Source organism: Pinus tabuliformis, chromosome 6 (genome assembly GCF_031772625.1).
Source record: "Pinus tabuliformis cultivar Carrire ecotype Pingquan chromosome 6, CPIR1, whole genome shotgun sequence".
Classification (NCBI taxonomy): Eukaryota; Viridiplantae; Streptophyta; class Pinopsida; order Pinales; family Pinaceae; genus Pinus; species Pinus tabuliformis.
This window is the reverse complement of record NC_142292.1, coordinates 1,352,309,737-1,352,323,037: the sequence shown is the minus strand read 5'-3', so window position 1 is coordinate 1,352,323,037 and position 13,301 is coordinate 1,352,309,737. Positions and strand designations below refer to the sequence as shown.

General features: G+C 39.6%; 1 pseudogene; it reads right to left on the bottom strand.

The window, feature by feature from the left end:
• Nucleotides 1-3,424: 3,424 nt before the first annotated feature.
• On the bottom strand, nucleotides 3,425-4,009 carry LOC149263641 (protein disulfide isomerase-like 1-4 pseudogene; annotated as a pseudogene).
• Nucleotides 4,010-13,301: the final 9,292 nt, after the last annotated feature.

The following is a 13,301-nucleotide window of genomic DNA, read 5'->3' as shown; positions in this document are numbered from 1 at the left end:
ACATACTGGATTGCTGCCATATGGAGAGCAATATGCTTATTCACCTTATCCTCCATATCTTAGAAGACCATCATATGGTAGTATCCCATAGTATTCAGGTTAGCCTGGAATGCTAGTCTATCAATGGAAACCAACAATGTCAGTTCAACCAAGGCTTGTGTATCCAACACAACCAATGCAAATTGTGTCAGCTATTCCTACTACACCTATTGTTACCACTATACTGCATTCAAAAGTTCAAACAGTTGTATCTCAACCCATACAAACGGGTCCTTCTACCTCACAACCACAAGTTTCGGGTCAAGAGGCCTAAGTTTCTTAGGCTGTTATACAACAACCGCTTGTGTCTAGGGTCCAACAACCTCAGGTTAGTATATCTTTATCCGGAGTGACTCAGTTTTACATTGGTATAATTTATTCACAACCTGGTCAACCTTACATTGCCGGGGAACAACAACCGTTAAATCAACAACAGTTGTACCAACAAGAACAATAGTTGATTCAACAACCGTGGCAAACTGAATATCAACAACTTCAATTCTAGCAATTCCAACCCCATTTTGGACCTGCCCAACAAGCTCAACCTAGGTTTGGACAATATCAAGCTTACCAAGGTCCTAGTCAACAAGGCTTTGCTGGTTATGGACAACCACAAATTCAACCTGGTTATCAACAACCACCCTATACCGGATTTGTTCAACAACCACCTTATCAAGGTTACTAGATATAGATGCCCTATGCTGGTATGCAAAGACCTATTGCTCAGGCAATTCCATCATATCCTAGGTATGCTCAACCTGACTTGAATCGATAGTTGCCATTTGTAGCAACTCTTGAATTATCATATTTAAACCGGCTCACTAATGATCCAATCTTATATGCACCTTAGTGGCCGGTGATTCCGCATAAGTCACCTTCTGACATTCTGAAATTCAATGGGAATCCTGGAAAAGACCCATCAAATCATGTCATGACTTTTCATTTGTTGTGTTCATCAAACTCCTTAAATGATGACTCATTTAAACTCCGTCTTTTCCAAAGAACTCTTACTGGTTTGGCTGCAAAGTGGTACATTGAGTTACCACGAGCTTCTTTCGACAACTTTACGACTCTAGCCCCCAGATTTTTGACCCACTTCCAGTTACTTATCAAATACGAGTTTGGAATGGAACTCCTAACCAAATTTAAACAGACTACTGCTACACATATATTAGATCATATTCATGAATGGCGGTGTCGTTGTCGAATGGTTAAGACTTATGTTCCTGGTTAGCTTTTGGCTGAGTGGTTTATAAAATTCTTGCTGCCATCAATCACTGAGGATGTGCTAAAAGGTGGAGTTTTCACAGAAGAGAAAATAATTGCTCATGCCCAATATTTGGATTTGATTTACACACAATTCAGCATGCTCTATGACAAGATTCCAAATGCACCTCGACCAACTTTTACTATTCCTCCTCCACAATTGAGTAAGGACTCTCATGCTAGTGATGGTGTGATTGGTTCTTGAGAACACAAATGGTAGGTAGACCATCTGGTCAAACACTTGCCATTTCCAATCAAACTTCCAATGCATCATAAAACACTCTTGCTTTCGAAGTCAATGCCGTGTCATCTGACAAAATCAAAAATCAAAAGCAACCAAGAGGCAAGAAGAAAGGGAAAAATAAGAAGAAACAAGATAATCCCCCTCAAGAGAAATCATATGATTCCTCTACTTTGGCAAGGAAACCTCATTATCCATGTTTAATCTATAATGATGAGCATTTTACAAGAGATTGTCCACACCGCTCAGAAGTCTCTAACCTTCTAAAGACTTCTAACACATCTATAGTGTTGACAGATCCGTTTACAAACCCGGAGACACACTTGGTTGTGACAGACCATGCTTCCACATCCCAAGTACTTATGTTATCCGTTGCAAAGCCTAAAAACGAAGTTTTGGTGTCGACACAAAATAAAGATTATGGAAATCCACCATCATCATCGAATAATCAGGCCACTGATCAACCTAATCCTTCAACTTCGACTTCATTGAAAAATATTCCACCATCTATTGCGCCAGAATTGAAAATAAAACCACCAAAGGGAGTTGTGCATTAATCGACATTTAACCCTCGATCTTGAGCAGCTCAAAACTATAACATAGTAGAAGAACTTGCACAATCACCTTCTACTATGTCGACGCTTGAGATGTTACAAAACTGTCCCTCCCAGAAGTAGGGTTTACTGTCAGCAATTGGTGGAATAGACCCTACATATTCCAATCTTGTGGTTTTTAACCATGCGGGGTATTCACCATAGTTACCAGCACAATTAGCTTTCCTAATTCAAGTAAAGTACATCAATAAGAATGTCCATTGAACTATTATTGATGAGGGGGTATCTACTTGCATTATGTCAATGAGTTGCTGAAAAACACTTGGTTCATCATTGTTGTCACAATCACCAACAATGTTAAAATCTTTTGACGAATGAACATATATGCCTTGTGGGATTTTAAGTAACCTGCAAATTGAACTGGGGGCAAAACAGTTACTGTTGAAGTTGAGGTAGTTGACGGACCCCTTGACTACAAAATTTTACTCGGAAGGCCATGGGTATATGCTATGGCTACTGTGGTTTCCACGTACTTTCGTATGATTGCATTCCCTCATAAAGGTGGAATCACAGTTATCAATCAGCTTGCCTTCTTTGCATCTAGTTCTTAGGATACTAGAAGCATTCCATTGGTACCTAGACCTCCACTGTCACTTCAAAGTGTTTGTGTAGGTCCCTTTAAAGATCCTTCCCTAATTGGTACTTTTACACTACCATCTCCATCTGATTTGGCGGAAGTGGAAAGTGTAGAGACTTGCAACATGATTTCCTCCACCTCATTTGATTTAAGGAGGATTACCAGCAATTATGAAGTTGATAGTAATATTGAAGTTATGCCGCTAAGCCCCATTGAGGTTGCATAGCAATCAATTTTTCTGGCTTGTGCGGCAAACCCAAATCCACTTTCACCAATCGTATGGGTAGACCGTCCATTAGAATATGGTACTTCTTCATATCCTTTTTCACGTATATTTTCTACGGATGAAGGAATCGTCCAATCAATGATGATAGGAGAAGAACCTTGGGAAGATTATCATCATCGTTTCCATCTTCTAGATGACATTGAATATTATTCAAATTCACTTAATCACCCTTCAGTTGTTGATTCCTTTAGAATTCTATTTTCATAGACACAGTAGATTCCGAGAGAAACCTGTCAAATATTGAAGAAACAATTTCTATTAATATTTCGACCAAACCTAATGTTGTAGAAAACATTCATGTCAACAAATCTTGTTCTCCATAGGAACTTGATAGTTACTGTACTCTGATGTAGCCTTATGGCTATACAACCAGTGGATCTTATCAGGATTTTAAATCCTCCTTAATGGCCAATAAATTTTATGTTTCCATCATTCTTTTCCGGCACAGGTTGGGACTTTAAGAAAGGCTTGAGTCTAACCGCAAGGAAGTCCTCTCCAAAAGCCTCAAATGTTATCCGTATTTCTTTCAACTTCAAAAGAAAATATTTGATGGGCTCTCCAGATGAAACACATGCGATTACCTTTGGTTCATCTCCACTCAAGCCAAAGTGTTCCATACCTAGTTTCCCAACATCAGCATTGTCAGAATCAACCTGCACAAAAAGGATCTTTCCCTCAAATGATTTTGCAGCGTCTTGAAATGATGGAATGACCTCTTCATAATCCTTGGCAGTTACAAAGAGCAGGATTTGGTGCTTTATAGAACTTTCAGCTATCGTATTAGCACCTTCCCTAGTGAAAGTCGTTACTAATGGGAGCTTGTTTGCAAAGGCAAACTCAGTTACGACATCTTTCTTGAATTTTCCATCAAAATGGGATATTTTTTTAGGCGCCTTCTTCAATAACACCAATGCTGCCCTCTTTGTCTTTGTGTTAATGCCAAGAACAACAGGTACGTGTTCACTAACTGTTTGAAAAAAGAGCATGTCATCTTCTTGCCTAGACGCTGCTTCAACTTCTTATTTGCAGTGCCCTCTAATGAGTCAAACAAACCAACGGCAGCTGTGGTCCCCAAGTCCGATAGAGTTTCTGTATCCTCAGTTCTGATGAGATCAGATACCTCAGGTCCAATTTTGTTTTTCCACCTTTCAGGCAGGGTCTCCAGATCTCTAAGCAGGACCCTAATCAATAGAAGTATTGGTTCATTTACGCCGAGAAGGAAAATTTCATGAACTGGAAACGAACAAACACCACACAGAGACTTCCCATGGCGATTCCAGTGACATTAACAATTTATTACTGACTCTGGATTTAACCTATGACAGTTTCCTCTAATACAACATACAAAACTTGATTCATATCAATCACAACGATTTCTGTGCCAGAAAGGTATTCAAACCCTTCTACAAGAACCTCGTAATTCCTATGCCATTAACTACCAGGAGAAACCCATTCAATGATCACAATTCATGCATTCAAACATTACCATTTCATATTATAGGGACTCCACACGAATTCCTTAGCAACATTTCATATATTCATTAATCATTTACTGATCATCACATAAGTCACACAGAGATTTTTGAGTAGACACTTACACACTTTTCCAATTGACCATGGGGAGATCAAGTCACAGACGCACAAAACTATTACAGATTTAATTTACAGAATCTTTATTAGCATATTATTGTCACCTCAACGGCCTGATCATACAAGGAAGGGTGTGCTCTGCCCTGGCCCTCTCTATCTGTCAAACCTCCCCCCATTCGATCTATCTCTCCCCTGCTACCTCCTCCTTCCCGCAAAATCCCCCAAAAAGAAGTTATACATATGTCATATCTAACTACTTCTTTCCACACATGAAGGAATTAGTTATACAGTTATAATTCAATCTTATCTTCATCTAAACAAACTAGACCACTTGGCTTGATCTCCACGTAGGGATGATCACTTGCCATTTATTCCTAATTAGACCACTCTTAACTACTTACCCTTATTGAAATTAATACAAATTTAACAACTAAGTCTTCCTCCCACTCTTGCATTAGCCACAACATGTGACCACCCCATCACATTGGTGGCCAGGTCTAGATGCTCCTGCATCATACTCTCTTTCATGAATTTTGAGATATATTTGCATGGTCATATGAGGAGATTCCAGACATTGACTCTAGTATTATTGAACATGAGATCAAAATGTAACCTGATGTCAAACCAGTATGAGAGAGGCTTCGACCTGTTCATCCAAAGAAATCCACTGCCATTAAAGCAGAAGTTGAAAAGCTTTTACATGTTGGTTTCATTTACCCTATACCTCTTATTGACTAGGTTTCCAACATTGTTCTTGTCATAAAGAAACAAGGGATAATTCGAGTGTGCATCGATTATAGGGATGTAAATCAGGGTTGTCCAAAGGACAGTTATCCTACTCCTTTTATCGACCATATTATTGATGAATGTGCCAGATGTGAAATATTCTCATTTATGGATGGTTTTTCTGGCTACAATCAAATCAATATCTGCCCACAGGACCAATCTAAAACAACTTTTATTTGTCCATGGGGCACATTCGCATATAGGAAACTCCCTTTCGATTTGAAGAATGCAGGGAAACATTTCAGAGGGAAATGAACTATGCCTTCCATGACATCAAGCACATTGTTCAACCTTACCTTGATGATTTACCTACTCATTCATGAAATAGGACTGATCACCCGCAAAATTTGAGAGCTATATTTTTATGGTTCCAACACTACAAGATGTGACTCATTCCACACAAATGTGTGTTTTGTGTTGGTTCTGGTCGATTGCTTGGATTTAAAGTTTCTAGAGATGGAATTCAACTCGATCCATTAAAGGTTCAGGTAATTCTTGATTTGCCTCCACCTTCAAATACTTTACAGTTACAAAGGCTCCAAGGGAAGGCTAACTTTTTGAGAAGATTCATTCCCAATTATGTTGAAATGGCTAAAGGTTTTACACGTCTTTTGAAAAAGGGGATACCCTTCCATTGGGATCAGGTTGCGCAAGCTTCCTTTGATGCTCTTAAAGATACCTTGATTAGAGCGTCATTAATGTATTCTCCGAATTATTAAAATGACTATTACCTATATCTTGTCATTGCAGAGACAACCATTGGCATGGTTTTAGTCCAAGAGGAAAATGGGATTGAACATCCGATATATTATTTGAGCTGCAATCTCAATGACACAAAAAGTAAGTACTCTTATGTCGAGAAACTAGCTTTGGCAGCTGTGCAAGCTGTTTAGAGATTTCACCACTACATCCTGCTCCAGAAGACCACCATCATTTCGGATTGCAACCCTATGCCATACATTTTGTCGCGTCAATTACTGGGGGGAAAACATTCAAAATGGATAGTCATTTTGCAAGAGTTTGATCTGAAATTCATCAAGTCCAAACAAAGAAATCTCTCATTTTTGTCGAGCTACTTTGCGACCTTCCCTAGACCTCCATTGATTGAACATCTGAACCATCGAATTTGGATGAGTCTCTGTTTCTGATATCTTCATTTGACCGTGGTATGTAGATATAATAATCTATCTCCAGATCCAAACTTCTCGGCCTGATACCTCTCACTCGCAACAGTGACGTATTCGATACCAAGCCAAAGATTATCTAATCATTGGCGACACTCTTTACCGTCATGGTATCGATATGATTTTACGGAGGTGCCTCACACATGAGGAAGCCGAGAAAGCATTGAATGATTTCCATTCAGGTGCGTGTGGTGGACACTTATCAGGATATGAAACCGCCAGAGAATTCTCTGTGCAGGTTACTTCTAGCCAACTATACTCAAAGATTGTATTATCGTCATCAGAAGCTGTCATGCATGCCAGATCTATGACCGAAAAACTAGATTACCACCTGCACCATTGCATCCAATCTTTGTCGTCGGACCATTCGCCAAATGGGGCATTGAATTCATGACATGTAACCCCACCTCGGCCGGGGGGCATGGGTATTTTTGTTGAAGTTTCTAAGTTTACTTAGTTTGGAAACCCTTCATGCACTTTTTCCGATTTATTCCTACCTACTTGTTATTTTTATTTAACAAGTTATTTACAAAGTAAATACTGAAAATAAACACCAGTGCATGCTAAACATATTACAGATCAACAACTAAAAGAAACAAGAACAAACACACCACATGAAACCATTATTTTTGGACCAATGTCCTTGGAAAAATCCAATGCGGGAAAACCGGTGCAGCTATATGAGGGTTTTCTTATTAAGCAATATTAGAGTACAATCTGGGTTATGAAATTGGCCTACCCAATAGAGAATTTCCTTAGCAGCTATACCTCATAGTTTGAGAGAAATCTCCTGGCTAAAACCCCGGAAAACCGTTCCAGTATCTCCTCGGCACAAAACTGCTCTGCAACCCCAGCATCTGCCCAAACTAAATTGCATTAGCCCTTATCCATCACACACTGGCCCTGTGTTAGCCTTTCTAGGCCTGCGATAGCCCCAAGAGGCCCTGCGTTAGTTCTGGGAGCCTTTGCGTCAGCTGCGCTAGCCGCTTTGGTGCTCTGCGCAACACTTGGCTGCCTCTGCATGGCCCTGCGTGAGCCCTTGCTGGCTCTGCGTCACCCTCCTTCGCTGCTATGTTGCTCTCCTGGCACAATCTCTTCCTTCTCTATTTCTCTGTATTGAATGTCCTTTAGCTACTATCATGATCATTGATTCTATCTCTCTTAGCAAACCCCGCTCTAGAGAATATAATGACTGATCATCTGGTGTATTCTCCAAGTGACCCTCAAGCCTCCTCTTATACTTTTCTTGTTGACATCTCAACGACCGAGATTAAGTCCCTAATTAATGGCTAAGATTAGATCTAGCTTCATCCATGTCTTTTGGACCATTCTAACATAGATTCATATTAATACACATTAATATTTTTATTTTCCCTAAGCTTAGACTTAGGGACTCCATTAAAAGCATTAATTATTTTAATATCTCCCGATCTGTTTACAATCTGCCCAAACCCTTTTTGGGTATTGTAGATCTCATGTGCTCCAACCTCTCCACCAAATTTCATGGCTAGAGCACATCCGATGATACCCCAAATCAACAATATTATAGTCGTCGTTGACTATTTTACCAAATGGGTCGAGGCGATGCCAACATTAAACAATAGTGGTGAAACAGCTACTCTTTTCTTTTCTAACCATGTGGTTGCCTAGTTTGGTGTACCACAAGCCATAGTTATAGATCATGGGTTTCATTTTCGCGAACACATGATGGATGAGTTGATTTCTAAGTTAGGACTGTCACATGATAGTTCTACCCCTTATTACCTACAAGCGAATGGACAAGTTGAGGCCATAAACAAAGTCCTAAAGCAGATGTTGCAACAAATGATAGGGGTTCATAAATGAAACTGGAATTTAATCTTGTACTCTGCCTTGTTGGCATATCAAACCTCAGTGAGAAATGCAACTGGATTCACACCCTTTCAGTTGGTGTATGGTTTGGAAGAAATCTTACCAATACAATGTGAAATTTCATCTCTCAAACTTGCAATTGACTTGTTACCAAACACTTTTGAAGAAGAAGTGCATTTCTTGGAACTTATCCATCTGGATGAAACCCATCGTGATGCCGCATTGCCTAACGATGTGCATAAGACACAAATCAAGGTGCAATATGATAGAAATGTCAAGCCTCGTATCTTCTCAGAAGGAGACCTAGTCTTGCTTTACGATCAGGAAGCTGATAAACTTGGAGCAGGGAAATTTGAACCAATGTGGATGGGTCCTTATATTGTCAAGCATGATTTTTCAAAAGGTTCTTACGAGTTAGTAGAATATGATGGGATTCCATTATCGCAGCCCTGAAATGGGTTGTACCTCAAATGTTACTATGCTTAATTAAGTGTAGTAAAACTCACTATATATATGCTTTCATTGCATGTGTGTGTGTCAGTGTGTGTCTTTTAGAGTTTTTTATCTGGTTAGTAATCCGCTTTGCATTTGTTGTAGATGTCAGAATCTTTGGAACCATTTGTTGGTTACACCGATGGTGCTAGTCGTAGTACGCAGAACCTATCTTCTACAACATGGGCTATTTTCGCTCCAAGTGGCAAGTTAGTGAGTTTTCAAGGGATTTGTATCGGTCGATCGACGAACAACATCGCTAAGTATAGCGTGTTGATCGAACTTCTCTCTAATTCCATTTCACTTGGCATTCGCCGAATCATCGCTAGGCTAGACTCACAACTCGTTTTACTACAGCTTACAAATGTGTATACCGTCTGAAACCCAACAATTCTTCGTATGTTCCTTAGAGTTCATATTTTTTAAAGGCATTTTGAATACATTCAATATGAATATATTTCCATAAACTTTAACACATTAACTGATTCTCTAGTGAATTATGTGTTAAATAAACGTTTACGACACATGTGAAAGTAACATTTTCAATTGACATCATTAGTTGAATAGAATTGCACATAACTTAAGAAAACTCTGAAAGTAAAATAGATAGGTGTTTTAAAAGTTTTTACAAAATTTGTGTCCAATACAAGTTTGGTCATGTGACCCGAAAACTCAAAATGCATGCAAAATATCCTAAGTAGACCTAGTGATGTTCATGATAATAGGTCACAGCTTGTGCTATCATGCGCAAAAGCCTCATCCAGTGGCTAGGAACACCAATAGTGTGGCGCTGCAGCCTCATAGGTAACTCCTCAATCCGGACATCCGGAATACCAAGGGTTAATCCCTCTATGTGATCCTACAACTCTACCAAGGTCTTAGCCAAATCCAAGTCCTGGAGGACCGCTCTCCCAATGTTTCTCTGCATTGGCCCACCTGTACCTTGTTGGTGTCCCATAGGTCGAAAAGTGCCCACATCTGCATGCATGAGAATGATTTCAGTTTAGTCTTGGAAACATTAAAAACATAAAAAATGTAGAAACTTGAAAAATAAAAAACACTTTGGTAAAAAATTTTACCTATAGCACCCCATTGTGCTCCAACTGGTAGAATCAAGTCTAGATCTCCATGGAAATCCATCCCTAAGTATGGATGCTCCTCGATGACAAGGTGTTGTCAATCGAGCCAACTGAAGAATGCAGTGGAAAAAATGATTGTTGATTGACCCACGTGTCGAGCCATCAATTCGACCCACCTCTGCATAATCTCTAGGACCAGCTACACCTAGTGATACATGTTGCAGTTGCATCAATGGGATTCTCTCTAAGGTAAAAGTGATTAAGATCGAACCATAGTAGAAATTCTTCGTCTTACCACTTTTTACCTTGGTTAGTTGTTCTTTCAATGAAGAAATCACGACCTCACACCAGTTGAATACTTTTGTCTCTAGACACTCAAGTGCATACTGCATATATGATCTGTTCACCAGATGAAGTGTCACACTGCCAGCCAACTTTGCGATTGTGAAGAGGATCATTCTCAAAGGAAAATCACCTACATCTCTGATGTTTATTTTCCCATCCTTGCTAGGCTGTGTACCTGGCTGACAAAACTGTCGAATGTAATCCCTCATCGATTCACCTCCACGGGAAAATCCAGAAAGTGAGATGGGGGCACCTCACCTCGATAGTCCGGTAAGAAAGTAAATATCATTAATGGTAATAGGGACCATCTTGTCCCTTATGTGAAAAGTCTGTTTTGTCGAATCCCATGCATGAACAAGGAACTGCAATAGTTCTATTTTTTGCCTCATTCCAGACAACTCGAAGTATTTTAGTAACCCAGAATTTTTGAGGGCCTGAACTCTACCCAAATTGTTTAGGGAAACCATGTCTTGTTCTTCATGCTCTCTTTCTCACCATGTAATCAACATTCTGATCCGATGAAATCCTGAAATCCAATCATAAGATTAGTTAGGATCCTTTCCATGCAAAAAACATGACAAATTTTGGAGAAAACAACTAAATCAAATTTGAGAAACTCGCCCAGCGCAGCACCGTGATCCAGGTGGATATTGGTGGCCACCTGCCAAGTCCACCTGGACCCCCACCATTGTCCTTCGCATCATTTTCAGTTTCCTTAATTGTAGCACAACTTACTATTTTTAGCAGTTTTTTGGGTCCTAAACTTCCGGAGCCATTTTGAGGCCCTAAACGACGTTTTTTGGGGAATCCGGGGGCAACATGGGTCCATGGAATGGACCGATGTTGCCCATTCCAACAATGGTAGTGCTCGGATAGATCTTTATAACGAGCTATTGTATGCGTCAAACGGAGATCATATGCCAAAGTTACGACCCCGGGAAGTTGATGTACCAATTTACCCCAAACGGGGCCCACAGTTTGGCGTTTCATCTCCTAGGGTTAGGTTTTGGAATGTTAAGGGTTTTTCATTGTTTCTCAACAATAAATAGGCCTTCGAGCCTCATTGTAACATAGCTCAGAGGCATGTAGCCATCACATCTCTTCTCAGAGATAAGCTACCATCGCCCTAGCTGGTTTATTTCCATTTCTGGTTGTAAGCATATTTCAGTATTTTCCATTAATGAAATGAAGTATTATTTCCGCTGCATCTTTGTGTATATGGTTATCTCTGTAATTTGTTGCGTTCCTGTTTAAATCCAGATCACCCCGGCACAAAGACAGTGGGCTATAGATTAGGCATCCTTCTATCAGGGTGCTCTTCAGTGCAAGTTTCAATGTGAAAGCCTGCGTTGATCCCAAGGCGAAAAAATCAAACCCCAGAGTGCCCGATAAACCCTAAAACTTGCATGAAACAGTAAAAGAATGACTTGAAAAGAAAGAGGAGGGGTAGATCTCCTACCTGGTCCGGATGGCATGAGAAAAGGTCCACAGAATCTCTGGTAATTAGCTGATGAAGTTTGAGGTAAAAAACAAGCCCAATGTCATGGTAAAAACCTGTTTTATGTTTATTTCATGTTCATTAATCGAGTAAACATTAGTATTTGCCTATTTTTACCTATGAAACAGGTATTTTTAATCCATTTGGTGATGTTTTGAGTAGGTTTTACAATTGACTTATAGAATTTGACATGCTCGATTGTAAATTGTACCTTTGACCACAGAGCATACTTTTATCTCTTTTTCGAGCTCTGTTAAATAACAAAAAAGGAACCCCCTTGGAGTCCTCTTTAAGCTCTTTTCAGACTCTCTAAACATGAAAAGGTTGCCAAGCGCTTGTCTTTTTCAGCTCATTAATGGATTGGAAACGACATCTACTCAGTATAAGTTTAACCCTTTTTCGGGCTGAGATAGATTAACTACGAAAAAGGAATACGTTGACCAAACATGGTCAATAGGTTCTCTCTCATATTTTTTTATGCTTTTTCGGGCTTGAGAGACAAATAAATGAAAAAGAACTTGTGGAGTTTTCTTTTTGTCCCTTTCCAAACTCTCTAAACATGAAAAGGACCGAGTTATCTTTGTTGTTAAATTCGTTAAAACATCAAATAGTGACAAACTTGTTCATCTAGACAAGGCCGTGTTTCACTTTCGCTAGACTCATTAAAACATCACATAGCGATGGATTCACCCGATGGGTGGAATTATACAGCAAGCATATGTTATCCTCCTTAAGCTTGATAAAAATAAAGAGGTGCTAGTCAGCAATGACTGGGGAAAATGGGAAAAAGGGGAAAACCACTTTATGGTAGCAGGTCGCTCTTGAACATGACACTTTCACTTCATCACTGTGACTACTTGGGTTGGGTTATTAGCTTGATGGTTATCATACCGTTGGTCTATCATAACATCCATCACTTTGTTTTGGGTCAATGCTACTTATTCATTTCAGTGTCGCCGACATGTTCAAGAGAAGTCATTCTGCCAAAATTCATCCTTTGCAATACCATAAACCTTCATTTTCATGACCGCCATTCTAGAACCTTGTGTTGTCAGTCAAATTCCATCTCCAAAATAATTACACTCGTTTCGTGTCATTGATGTGGGATACATCAAGGCCCTCCTGCAAAGAGTCGCTTCTTGTCGACATCATCACATTAACCAAGAACTTGACTTAGAAACATCCTTACAGTACCTTGAGGCTTGCATACATCAATGGCAAGTTTCTCACTTCTGGTGATAGGTTGACGTCATTGGCCTTCAACTAAAAGAATTTGTATGGTGTTCGACATCAAATCATCCATTCACACCATATAGAATGTACTGCAGTACCTTGAGGATCATTATCATTATCAGTGATTTCTCTCACGTCTGTTAACGACTTACATCATTGGCTGGTAATTAGATGGTGTCTTCCCATGTTCGACTTTAGATCACATATTCACATGGTTAGA